Source organism: Lissotriton vulgaris, chromosome 4_1, assembly GCF_964263255.1.
Source record: "Lissotriton vulgaris chromosome 4_1, aLisVul1.2, whole genome shotgun sequence".
Classification (NCBI taxonomy): Eukaryota; Metazoa; Chordata; class Amphibia; order Caudata; family Salamandridae; genus Lissotriton; species Lissotriton vulgaris.
This window is the reverse complement of record NC_141691.1, coordinates 1,852,590,644-1,852,604,781: the sequence shown is the minus strand read 5'-3', so window position 1 is coordinate 1,852,604,781 and position 14,138 is coordinate 1,852,590,644. Positions and strand designations below refer to the sequence as shown.

The window sequence follows — 14,138 nt, the reverse complement described above, 5'->3', positions numbered from 1 at the left end:
CATCAGACTTCAAGCACCAGCAAGAAAAGTTGAAAGCTCAACATTTGCTTTGGTAAAAAACAGTCAAGAGAAGAGAACAAGTTAACTAAGGCAGAACATCTACTAATATTTAATTTATGACACATGGAACAAAAACACAAATGTAGTGAAATTCTCATATACAATAACTGATGAAATGAAATGAAATGAAAAATTCCATTTATATAGCGCATAACCACCCGGAGGCCTCGCAGCGCTTTAGACTGATTATTGTAACGGGCTGCTGGGTGAATTAGTACGCTTTTGAAAACAGGTGGGTTTTTAAATCTCTCCTAAATGACATTCGGTTGTTATTTTGTCTAAGGGTTAGAGGCAGAGAGTTCCAGAGTTTCGCCGCTGTATGAGAGAAAGAGCGGCCGCCCCAGCGGGCTTTCTTGATTTTTGACATGGTAGCAAGATGCAATGAGGCCGAACGAAGAGCTCTGGATGGTAAGTAAGGTAACACTAGGGGGTACAGAACTGCCGGGCCAGTTCGATGGAAAGATTTGTGCAAAATGCACATGGCCTTAAACTGTGTTCTGGCAGCCACTGGAAGCCAATGAAGTTCTTTTAAGGCATTCCTTGCTGATTGCCAGCGGGGGATGTTAAACAATAGACGGGCGGCACAGTTTTGGGTGACTTGGAGTTTTTTAGTCACTGCTGCCGGGGCTCCTAGATATAGAACGTTTCCATAGTCCAGGCGAGAGAGTATCAGGGCCTGGACCATGACCCTTCTCGCCTGAAATGGAAGTAGGGGGAGCACTTTACGGAGCATTTTCATTAGTCCCACACAAATGGAAGCCGTTTTAGTAGCTTGGACTGAGAAATCCAGCACTCTATCAAGCCAGATTCCTAGGCTCTTTATTTGGTCCTTAGGAGGGGGGGGGACACCGAGGCATATAGGCCATCCAGAGGCTAAGGAGGTTGGGGAGGGGTTACCTAGTAACATGATCTCAGTCTTCTCCCCGTTGAGTTTGAGGTGGGAGAGTTGCATCCACTTAGCAACAGCCTCTAGACAAGGGCCCAAGGTGTTAGACGAACCCTCCTTGTGGTCCAGAGAGACCACAAGTTGGGTATCGTCTGCGTAGGTGACAATTCGCACACCAAAAGGGAGGACTATCTTCTCTAGAGGCTGCATATAACTTCAGATAGGAGGCAAAAGGCATTTTTGAGAAAAAGTCAAAGCACACTAGAGGTAAGTGCCACAGATAGACTTGCCTTACCGCTGTTGCACTTCGAAAGAATACGAAAGAAATGCCCTTTAATATCATATTTTGCTTAGAGGGGCCCGAAAATTTTTTATGGTTTTCATCAAGCACAAATGTATCTGCATATGAGTATCACTTTCATTTGAATAAAGTTTACTCCAAACCCAAAACAAAATAGGCCTATATAGACCAGGTGCCTCCTTGGACCAAAAAACAACTGCACACATGCAGACCTACACACCTAATTGTTAGACAATGCAAATAGTCTGTTTTGTCAAGTTTTGTTTACATCAAACAAGACATAGTATATGATGCAAGCAGGTACCAGTGCAAGCACCCTTGTACAGCAGCTAGTGCTCAGAGGAAGGACTTCCCTTGCCATCAGGTACACACACTGTGGAGGGGATTTGAAAGGCCTCATTACAGAAAGGTACGGATCGTTCCGCTCCGTGGTGGGCGGGGCTCTGCTAGGCAGAATGTTCCTCCTCCTATCACAGACTGGGGAGCAGTAATAAGCAGGTCCTGTTACTGGCTGGAAGTCCTGCCTGTTGAAAACCTGTTTAATCCGCCCACGCTTCATGTAATTCCTCTTTACTCAGTGGAAGACAAGTGCTGTCCACCCAGGGGAGTGGTAATATTTGTGGTGAGTGCCATGTTCTGAAACTGAGAAAGTGCCTATGAAATCAGGAGTAGCTCGAAATGGGGCAAAATATCGCAGCAGAAACCAGTGCAATAGCAACTTCACTAAAGACACATGCCCCTTCTCTCATACAAGATATTGTTGTGTGACTTTCAATCAAATACTTATTAATATATTGCTATTTTTTCCGGGGGCATCCGACAACTGTGCAGCGAAGACATCTTACAACTAGGCCTGGGCAAAATTCTTATTGCGCCGGAGTAATTGGTGTAATTTCAGTAATTACACAGTGCTCTAGTGATACAAAATTTCGGAAATTATCAATTACGCCACCTTGAGTGATTAAGACTAATTCAGGGCAAAAATCCTGCTGCGGGGGCACAAGAACAATGGACTAAGAGAACGAGCGGCTACTGTTGCCCGCGTCATGTAGCATTTAGTGCTATTTTCTTATCGCAAAATGCATTCTAAGGCCCATTTTGGAAGCAAGGGAGCAGTTTGCATTGAGAAAACAGCACTACATGCTGTATTACACTTTTCACGTAATTACGCTTACAAGCAATTTGTGGTAAATACGCTAGAGAGAATTACGCACGGTACACCCACCCCTACTTACAACAGAAACATCAAATTCATAGAATCCCAGGCTCTACATAATCCTTCCCTGGCTTGATATTGAGATGTATGTGATTGCAGTGCTTGATAGTGAGATGTATTTGATTGCAGTGCTTGATGGGAGATGTATTAGATTGCAGTGCTTGATGGGAGATGTATTAGATTGCAGTGTTTTTCAGTGAGATGTATCAGATTACAGTACTTGATAGCGAGTCGTATTTGATTGCAGTGCTATTTAGTGAGATGTATTTGATCGCAGTGCCTGATAGTGAAGTATAAAATTGCAGTGTTAGATAATGATATGTATTAGATTGTAGTCCTTGATAGTGAGATGTATTTAATTGCAGTGCTTGATAGTAAGATATATTTAATTGCAGTGCTTGATAGTGAGATATATTAGACTGCAGTGCTCCATAGTGAGACTCAGGAGGAACAATGAGAGATGCAACGAACGCAGTCTACGTCACTCGTTTGCTATGATTTAGCAAGTTCCTCACTGATCTTTTGGTAGGACCAGAACTCATAGTAAAATGATTCAAGAAAACTCCCCAAAGCTTTATTCTACGGATTTCATTCTCCGTCTGAGCAGGAGGGGCTACTGTACCAGAAGAGACACATGTATGACTTGCATCATTTCCTCTGATACATTTTGTTTTAAGGTATTTGCTGCATATTTAGCATTGTCAGGTATTTTCTTAATATATCTTGTCACGTTATAATCCCGCTATACCTGTTTGTTTCTGGTCAGTAAACTCAACCGTGTGTAATGGGCCATGACGTCATTTTGCTACCGACAAGAGCATGCATTACTTGCCTGGCCTGTGCATCTGCCTGACTACGGAAACCTGCTCGGACCAATTCATCTCTCAAGACACAGAGATAGTGACATGAAAGAATCCGCCGCGTGTCCACATCCCAGTGCAGATAGGTGATTGATTTGACAAAGTAAACACGATGACCTCCATGGCCGAGAACACTGCCCCAGGCGGCTGCATTTTTTATGCACAGGGTGCATGTTCTGGGCGAGGCATGTACATGCACGTGCACCTGCGAGCGAGGCCGGGGTGATCCTCGTTAAACTCTGCCTGAACTCTTCCTGACCTCTCACACCTCACTACACGAGGCCACGAGGGATGGCTCCTTGCGGTTGCTCCCTGGAAGCCACGTCAATCTCCAAGCCCCAGGAGGCATGTCTAAAGGTTTAAGACATGAATGTAAATGAGGGTGAGGGTTGGGCAGGACATGGGTTCATGCATGGAAGAATGACACAGTCAGAAAAGCAGTTCAATCAGCCCATATTTTTCTAAAAAAGAATCAGGACAATGAAGTAAATTAATCAAGTGAAATGTAATAAAAAACATCATTTGTAGATGTTTGGCTATGATTATTACAAACACAAAGACATCTTTATTGACTCCAGAGCAAAATCCCTGACTCTGAAAAGACGCAGCGGGCGGCGAGCGGCGAGCGGCGAGCGGTCCACCTTCCCTGATCCTCCTCTGGGTGTTCCATCTCCCGCTTCCTGCGGTTCCGCCTCTTCATTGGGCTGCTTATCGGTCACACAACCCTAAGGGTTACCTGGCATGGAGCTATGTGACATGCCATAATATCAAATCGAAGGGTCTACTTATCGGGGGAGTCCTCGGTAAGGACCACAAGAGCTAAGGACACAACCCTCTTTGATCTGCATAACCCAGTTTGGCCACAAAGGGCCCAATGCCAAAAACCCTGCAGTCAGACACAACGCTCGCCTACCTGTTCTCATTCCCCATACCCCCTTTCCGCAAACCTATATCTTCACTCCACCCAGGGATCAAGGAGAACAAGAAAGTGAAAAGCTGCAGCATTCTGGGCACCCCGGCCTGTAAGGGTGGCGCTGTCTGTCGGGTTTCCTTACCTACTCGCCTTTGTTCAACATTGCATCTCTTCACACTGCTCAGATACACACCTGTAACAACGTACACCACAAAAGAGACCAACAAACCATCCACACCACATTGCGCTATACTACAGCATGCCAAGCCGTACAAAAGGAATACCACTAAACCACATAAATTGACATTTTATTGGCCCTCATCACTCCATATATACCACTGTGCACTACATTGTACTCACCATACGACCCCAGACTGTTCCATACCACACTTTGCCCCAGCATTCCATCAATCCAACACATCCTTAACAGACCATGGTGAATATAACCCAAACACAACACTTTTTGGGCAGATGACACATTGCCACCCGCAGCAAAAACACCATAGCACAGTATCTCCGTGGCCACAGCTATACAGTGTTTTATTGTTCTCATGTAATTTGTAAATTACTCTTTTACTCAAAGACCTCCAGGCGCTATGTGGAAAAGGCAGCAGCAGAGAGAATGTTAGATGGCAGATTAATCTAACAACAGCATTTTCAAAGACTTTCTAAAGGTGGGGTCGTTGGTGTACAGTTGTCGTCCTATGGGGAGATTGTTCCAAAGCTTCCGGCACAAACTGAGAAAGAGTGACCCCTGATGCAAGCTATCTTGAATCTAGGGACTACGGGAAGCAAGGTCTTGGAATATCACAGAGCTCTCGCAAAATAATATCTCAACAAGAGTTTGAAAGTTAAATCTGGAGTTTTTCTATAGAGTGAAAGACGAACAATGCAGAAGGGTTTGAAAATAATGCACTGTTGACTAGGCAACCAGTGTAAAACTGCCTAATAGAATTGGTCGAACACAAGCGAGGGGCATCTAACAAGATTTTCTCCTTGGAATGAAGTGACTGGAAAGTCTACAGAAGAGACGATTTTATACTAAGGTAGATCAGAAAACGGCCTTTACAACGTAGACTTTACCACGCGTGCCCTTTCCACGCAAGCTGAATAACACTTGCCTAAACCATGCATATGCCTTAACCACGCATATGCGTGGTTAAGGCAGTCAACATTCTAGTTCTCTGAGCAGGCGGGGAGAGGAACCTGAAGGATTATCGCAAGAAGGACCAGGACGCAGCATGGTACGTTGGGTTAGGGCTGGGGAGGGAGGGCCGGATGGGATAGGTTTTAGGGGAAGATTTAGTTTTAGGGCTCAGCGTGGGGGCCTGGGGTCAGGCTCAGTATTAGGGCAGGGGGCCGGATTTTAGAGCTCAGGGTAGGATGTCGGGGTAGTTAGTTAATAGGGCTGGGGCGGATAGATTAGAACGCAGGAGGACCGGATTTTAGGGCTCATGGCAGTGGGGCTGGGGTGGTATCTTTCACACATATATGCCTTCGTATACATACAATTGTTGTAAAGGTATGCATGGTAAAGGCATGCAAGGTAAAGACGTGGCATTGTAAAGACCGCATGCTAAAAGCCTGTGTGGTTTAGACACGTGTAGTTGTGTCATACAACCAGGTAGATCAAGATCCAGTCTCAAGCAAATGATAGCAGAGACAGCCATATGTATACTTTCCACTGACAGGTAAGGGCGAATCTGATGCAGTTCACACAGGTGGACGGTACGGGAACTTCAGCAGAGATAAATGATGGGTCGGAATTTTATTATGGACGTTTCTAATTAATAGGTAATAACTGGAGCACCTCGTTGGAAGCACTTGTATGTTAGAAATGCTATCTGAAAGACCAATAACTAAATCTAAGGTGTGACATATAATGGTGTGTAGGTATTTATGAATTGTTGTAAGTTATGTGGATAGCTCAGGGTTGGTTCCTTCGGATCATCCATTTGAATTTTTAAGTTTCAGAAGACGAATGGTGAGGACTGGGAGGTAAATAAATCTGTGCTAGCATCAGAGAATTCAGTGTGGAAGGTAGTCCGAGTTAAGTAGCACAGCACAGAAGCATACATGTCAAATCGTGTTTTGAATTAGGTTAGATCTTAGTGTTAATGAGAGTTTAAGGAATTGAGTATGGAGAAATGCCACGTTTTAAAGATAAAAAATAGCGACACCTTCTTCTCCATGCTGATGTACGTCTCTGTCCACATGCACATAGTGGTGGGTAGATGGGGTAGCTTCTGTAACTAATGGTTCCATCCCTCGTTTTAGCCATGATTCTGCAATAAGCAAAACTCTAAGGGGAATTCTTGGGTAATGTCAAAAAGCTCACCAGTGTGCTAGGGAAAGGATCTAGCATTATTGAGGTCCATTTGAAATGGTTACCTGTAGAAATTTGAAGATAACATCACATCATCTCTTCTCCCTTCCACACCATTAAACTCCACACCACACCAGGATACACCACGTAAATCCACACTACACAACCACCACACAGCTCTACTTACTAGCATATGCCAGAAAGCATTTGTGTGATCATCTGGTCACATCACCAATTAGCAGTCCAAAACACTATAAAGCATTACATTAGGCAATCATAGCAACTTTTGTTTACAGCAGTTAGAAAAGGCAATATGTATGTATGTATATATATATATATATATATATATATATATATATATATATATATATATATATATATACATATATATATATATATATACATATATATATATATATATATATATTCCAAAAAGAACCAAGTTGCCTACGTTTATTGTGGGCAGCAAATAAGTCGCGCTCTCCCTGCCAACAGAGGACCCAAACATGTTTCGAGCCAACGGCCCTTGATCACTGGCAGCATTCAAAAGTTCAGGCAGCTGTGTCGACTTTATTACCATTACCCCGCCCTGATGGGACTTCTTATTTGCCAATGCATTCTGGGGTAAGTAGTCATACGAAAACCAAATGGTTGTTGTACAGTACTTGTATATGAATATGAATAGAGGCGAGCCTCGCAGCGGAGACGCCCCGCCACGTATCCAGTGGACCTGCAGTGCCGTGAAGTGTGGCGCTGCGTGGAGCTATGAATACCAGTTGTTGTGAGACATGACAATAGTGGACAACGCTGCGTTCCCCTGCCACAGGACCCACTTGGGTATTATTTTTGCATCACAAGTACTGTACAGCAACCATTTGTTTTTCGTATAACTACTTACCCCAGAATGCATTGGCAAATAAGAAGCCCCATCAGGGCGGGGTTATGGTAATAAAGTCGACACAGCTGCCTGAACTTTTGAAGACAACCTGAAATGAGTAAAAGCAACCCCTGACACAGTGTTTCTCTCTAATTAGAGCTCTTCAGAGAGGTATAGCTTTGTCCAGACACAAGGGAGCACCCAGTATAAGTCAAAACAAAGCCCTTTCAGGCATAGAGTGACGCATAACATATGCAAAAAAAAAAGGAGAGAACTCTGGGTAGTTCTCAAGTTCAGGTGGAAAGCAGCTCCTGTTAGAGCACTCTCAACACCAGCGACACTCTAGATCTGCTCACCTCAAATGTCTGCATTTCTATCAAAGTCTTTAAGCATAGGATTAGCAAAGTGCCATCCACGCAGAGATAGAAAAGGACAAAGTCTTTTGCCATTTCTACAGCTAATCCTATGCTTAAAGGTTGCTTTTACTCATTTCAGGTTGGCTTGAGTTGGTATTTTACCAATTCAAAGCTGTAATACTGTGCCTGGAGTGATAAATGTTTTTTGTCATTTTACAGCTCGGCAAGGTCAGCACTTTGCTCGTCCTATGCTTAAAGACTTTGCTGTAGAAATGGCAAAAGACTTTGTCCTTTTCTATCTCGTAGTGGATGGCACTTTGCTAATCCTATGCTTTTAAAAATTGATTTACAAATTTTCATTTGAAACAATATATATGTTAAACCCAAATATGTCCTAATTTGAGATTTCCAACTGTGCAGTAATTGGTATAAATACCTTCAATTTGATACAGTCTACATAAAATTCAATTAGAACTTATTTAAACAACATTATGGGCTATTATTTCCTATTGTTTGTATAGACACTAATGATCTTTAAATGATCCATAGAGTCCCTTTGCCTTCTATGGATACCTAATTCCCCTGTATAAATATGTATGGTGACTATTCTCATGTATTCATACTTACTAAGATAAAATATAATTTTTATAGTAAGAGATAGAGGTCGTATTTGTTGGTTGCCTTTGCTACATGCAGTGGGAATTGTTATTCAACAGAAGCCTCTGTCTTCGGTAGTGTGTATCTTAGTGATAACCATTTTTATTAGTGTGTGAAAAAACCCATAAATAATTCATAAAAATCAACTACGATAAATGTCTTTATCGTCTTATCAGTTTTAAAGATCTTTGCCCATGATTGGAATATGGTCTAATTTTGCATCTAGCTTATAGAATTATATTGTAATTTCTTGGGTTCACTTTGTTACTTATAGGCAAGTGTATAAATCTGCTGTGGTATTGAGGCCTTTCGGGTGTTTAGAATCCAACTCTAAGATATATCCAGTTTCAAGGTTACGTAGGATCCCTTCACGATTGCCTCCTCTTTTATTATACAGTACACTGTCTATTATATAGTATTTTAGGACCTTGGAGTCAGCTTTGTGAACTTCATTGAAATGGCGGGCAACAGGGTACACTGCATCGCGATTCTTAATTGCTCTGATATGCTGTAAAATCCTCTTGTGCCCCGGCAGCTTGGTACTTCCCACATACCTAAGCCCACAGGGGCACTCGAGGACATAGATAACATATTCAGATTTGCATGACAGGGACTTTGTGATTTTGTGTTCCCCCCCACCGAATGCTTTTTGAATCCTGGTGGTATTTACCCCATTCTGGCAGGCTTTGCAAGTTTTACACCTGTAAAAGCCTGTTCTTTGGTTTAGCCAGTTTGGTTTGGGTCGTTCAATTGGGTTGTTGACCACCAGTTGATCTCTCATGTTTGGCGCTCTTCTATTTGTAACTGAGGGTCTAGCTCAGGGGTCTCCAAACCGGTCCTGGAGGGCCGGATCCATGCCAGGTTTTTAAAATTACTACATGAATCTCAATGGGGATATCCAAAAAATCTGGCATGGAGCCAGCCCTCCAGGACCGGTTTGGAGACCCCTGGTCTAGCTGGTAAAACTGGTTGCAAGACTGTATCCATTTTAACTAAAGGCCAGTTCTTTTGGATAATGCAATTGATTTCTTTGTGTTGCTTATTATAGCCCACAATCATCCAGGATTCATTAATGGGTTGATCAGCAACATTCTTATCAGCATTACTGTCTGGCCCTTATGGTTTTAGAAGCTTGTATCTGTCTGCTTTCTGACTTTTTATAATCGTGGCATCTATGCACTTTGCATTGTACCCCTGGCCAGAAATCTCTTTTTACATTCTAGTTGGGCTTTTCGTAATTCACTTGTCGTGCTGCAAATCCGTTTTATATGTAGCATTTCCCCATAGGGGATGCTTTGAACCAAATGTCTTGGATGGTGACTCTGAGCATGTAGTATAGAATTTACTGCGCTTGGCTTCCTATGTATTTTGGTTTCTATTTTGCCCTCCTCTATGTAAACCTCTATGTCTAAAAAGAGGACACGTCAGCACGTATTTCAAAAGTGAATTGGAGATTCATGTTCTTTTTGTTCAATTGACGAATATAATTAATCTCCTCTGATTTAGAACCATGCCAGATTAAAAACAGATCGTCTATGTAACGCCACCAGCATTTCACATGTTGTTGTAGGGTGTTGGCATATTCCCTAGGGAGGACCAGTTCCTCCCACCAGCCCATGTGAAGACAGGCATAGCTGGGGGAGAAACTGGCCCCCATAGCAACTCCCCATTAACTGCTGGTGTAGTACGTGTTGGAAAAGAAAAATATTATTGTTAAAAAATTCAGTCAGATCACAGATAATTTTGTTGTGCTGTTTGTATATATTCGGTCTTTGTCCCAAATAGTATTGTATTGCCCTCATCCCATCCTTATGGCTAATACTTGTATATAGAGCGGCTATGTCCATAGTTATCAATAGGTAGTCCTTATGCCACTCAAATTAATTTAATTTTGCCAAAAAGTCACTAGATATATATATATGTATGCTTGGCCATATATATAAATATTTAATGGAAAATCCAAAGGTTACAGGGATGATATAGTTAGGAACTAAAAAAACCTTAGAAATTCTCTGAAAAAACAAAGGTTACAGGGATGTTATAGTTAGGCTCACATTTCACTCGGAAATAAACAAAAAGGTAATAAAGGGTCCAAGGGAATTTAAAGACACAATCCGGATTAAGTCCCGAATTCTATAGTGCAACAAACAACACTATTGCACTGCACTTCCCATTTCTCTTATATCTTGGGATTTCCTTTCAGGTTGTTTGAGAGTGACAATTCTCTCTCTGTTTTCTTCTTGTTGGTTTTGTTTCCTCTACATGAACCCTTGAGAGGATACAATCCATCCAGGCTCCCTCTATGATCAAGAGAGCAATTGGTTGGTAGAATGGAGACCCAAATGATGATAATGATCACATTGGTGAGTGATGGGAATCCAAACGACAACAAGGTGTGTCAAGGAACAGCCTCCCAACGAAAAGTTGCCGCCTTACCTGTCACCCTGTCCCCTCCTCTATTCACAGACTCCTGCATCTAAAGAGCGATATCTCTTCAAGGCATCAGCTTCCCTGGCCTCTCCGGCCGATCACGTGACCTGCTCAGCTGACTCTTCTTCCTTCAAAGAGGAAACGACGGAGGAGTTGGCGTGCTCGCCTTGGATGCACCCGCCCGCACCTGTGGAACCTGAAGTCCAGACCTTCTTCGTGACGCCCGGCCTGGGAGGACTACGTAGCGTGACAGACGCAGGAGGGGAACCGGAGCAACCAGCCCTGCAGGCGGAAGGACCCGCGAACGGGGACCCAAGAAAGAGGGAGCCGGACCCACTCCGGCACAACGTTGAAACCTGCCACGGCCCAGGAGGGTTGTGGCTTCACACAGGTACGGAGCCGCCTGGGGGCCGCCTGGGGTATACGGAAGACGGGAGGGAGCGATGGGACACTCGCTAAGCCACCCTAATGGGAAAACTGTTTAAAACACCTAGTCTATGCCCGGCGCCTGAATCTCACTAATCATCACTGGTGTTGGTCGGGTGTTCTTTTGCTCCCTCACTCCCTTTTCCCACTTTCTACTTATTTTGCTGAACAACGTTTCCTTACGAGGTCTTTTCTTTGTTCCACCCCCTTCCCTCTTTCCCAATCTCTGCCTGAACCACGGACGAGTGGACCTATCCAACGGAGTTCAGGAACTGGAAGAATTAAGGCCTCCTACTTAAAGCCTGCTCTCTGCAGCAAGAGAGACACAAATAACATTTTTTCTGTTTTTCCCTGATTTTCAGTCTATGGTTTATGTTAGGAAACCTGCCCAAAGATAATAAAAGACCCTTTGTTGTGCAAACCAACTTCTGTCTCCTGGGCTCCTTCTCTGCGTCACACAAGGGTTCTCTCATCCTCTGATATTTCCCTTTTTCTTTTACTTCCTTTTTTTCTTGTGGTATATCCTTTGAGGAGATAGTAGTGTAGTTTCACATTTCACTCATACAAAATCAGAGAAATTCAGCAGCTATAGTTCCTGCATCTAACTATAACTCACGCCCGCGCAATGCACTGCCTATGACCTCACTTAATACACAACTCGTGGCATGGTCAGTGACATCACTGATAACATCACTAATGACATCTCAAATGATGTCACCCTAACTATAACGTCCCTGTAACTGTTAACTTCAACTCAGCGCAGACCAGCAAGCAACTTTGAATATGCACTAAAGCACTTTAAACATCCTTTTCGTTTACAAAAAATAACAAACGTGAAGGCAGCAGTGTCGTCTTTTGGGAGTTTGGTTACTGTGCCCTAAGTGAAATTGACTACTATGAGGCAAAAGACGTAAGTTCTTGACCAGCACAAACTAAATGCATTATGGACACTGTGGTCTGGGTATGGCTTGCTATTGACTAAATTGACATAAATGTGAGAATATCTCTGAAATGTTGAGAAAGGAGTCATTTTATATTTGCAGAAGGAGCCGCAGACCTCTTTTGTCTGCTTCAAAAATGTGATTTAAAAACATCATTGACTGGAATTTGAACTCACCTGAAAGTCTTTACACAGTGTTGGTGTACCATGTGCTTGAAAAAGACGAATGAGTAACTACTCAGCATTTCCATATGATTAAGACCCAGGAGGGTCGAAACTTGTTATGCAGCATTGAGGCTTGGCCAAAATAAAGGAAGTTTTAGCTTAAAAACGGGCTGGTGGGCTTGTTGTACTTATGGATGGAGGAGTGTTGTTCGTTTGGAATATTTGGTAGTGACGCCCACTTGCAAGCCCCAACCTGAGAGAAGGGGCATTCCTTAAGCGTCAAGTTTCATTATATATATATATATATATATATATATATATATATATATATATTCACAAAAAAAAACCATAGGTTATAGACTATATATAGTTAGGAATTAGCCTTTAAAAAACCTTGGAAATTCACTGAAAAAAACATAGGTTTTAGGCCTTATATAGTTAGGAATTAACATATAAAAAACCATTGAAATTCCTCCTATATAGTTAGCTGGACATTTTATTGATATAAAACCAATGAAATTCGACATATAGTTAGTTGCACTAACTATATATTTCGCGCATCCGCAATCCAATGCTGATGATGTCACATATTACATCATTCATGACATGGTCAGTGACTATATAGGAGGAATTTCAATGGTTTTTTATATGTGAATTCCTAACTATATAAGGCCTAAAACCTATGGTTTTTTCAGTGAATTTCCAAGGTTTTTTTAAAGGCTAATTCCTAACTATATATAGTCTATAACCTATGTTTTTTTTAGTGAATTTCATTTGTTTTTTAAAAGTATATATATATATATATATATAATGACCAATAATTTCTTGTTAACATCGAATTATCAGGTCCAAGGAAATTGAGCCCAAGACCTGCCAAGGCAGGAATTGAACCCTGGTCCCGGCCAGACCACTGCATCAGGATCTGCCGCTCTAAGCATTGAGCCACACTTCTCTACAAGGTGTGATACGGCGGCAATGAACTGACAATGTAAAACTACACTAACCCAAAGGTCACCAGATCAAGGATAACACCTGAGCCTGAAAGTCCTATGATACGGTCATTGATGCTGTCAGCTCACCTTCGCCTTGTTGGTTTGCTGGGTTTTCTAAAACTGCCCGGTCCTTAAATGCAACGTTTGCAGCTGCAGCTTAACGATTCCATTTCCCGTGGCTGCCTGCCTTGGAGTCTCCTCAATGGCACGGTTACGAAAAAAATGTATATTGTGGGGTAGCACACCGTTGTGTGCACAATGTTTTCCTATCCTCAATGTTAACTGTTGCGTGCTCATTGGAGACGTGCCCAGCCCGTACAGCACATTAACAAACTGAACTACATCATAATGGAACACCTTCAGGCTCCAACCTGTGGCACAGCATTGCTCAATTGCTTTTGCGGCCAAATTGTATACTTCATTACTATTTCAGCACTTTACTCCTTTTTAAATGCTTTTTCCACTCGACCATTAGTCGCTTTTTACATCCACAAGCCAGGAAACGCTATTTACCAAGTTTCTCATATCTGTGTAGGGCCATCCGAACCTCTTAACAAAGACACGACTGAAGCCAAATCCATTAAAAAGCAGTTTTAATTGTAACCCAATGCATTTCTGGCCTCTGGGGCCTTTCGTCAGGGGTAACTGTAAGTGAAAATATATACATTAAAACTTCATACGCTAGTTTAAAAAAACACAATGTTTATGCACATGATTATAATTATTGATGTTA

At 42.4% G+C, this 14,138-nt stretch overlaps 1 protein-coding gene across 1 annotated transcript in view; it reads right to left on the bottom strand.

Moving 5' to 3' along the window:
• COL14A1 (collagen type XIV alpha 1 chain) overlaps positions 1-14,138 on the bottom strand; it is a 514,343-nt gene that overhangs the window by 143,272 nt on the left and 356,933 nt on the right. The gene's annotated exons all lie outside the window — the stretch shown is intronic.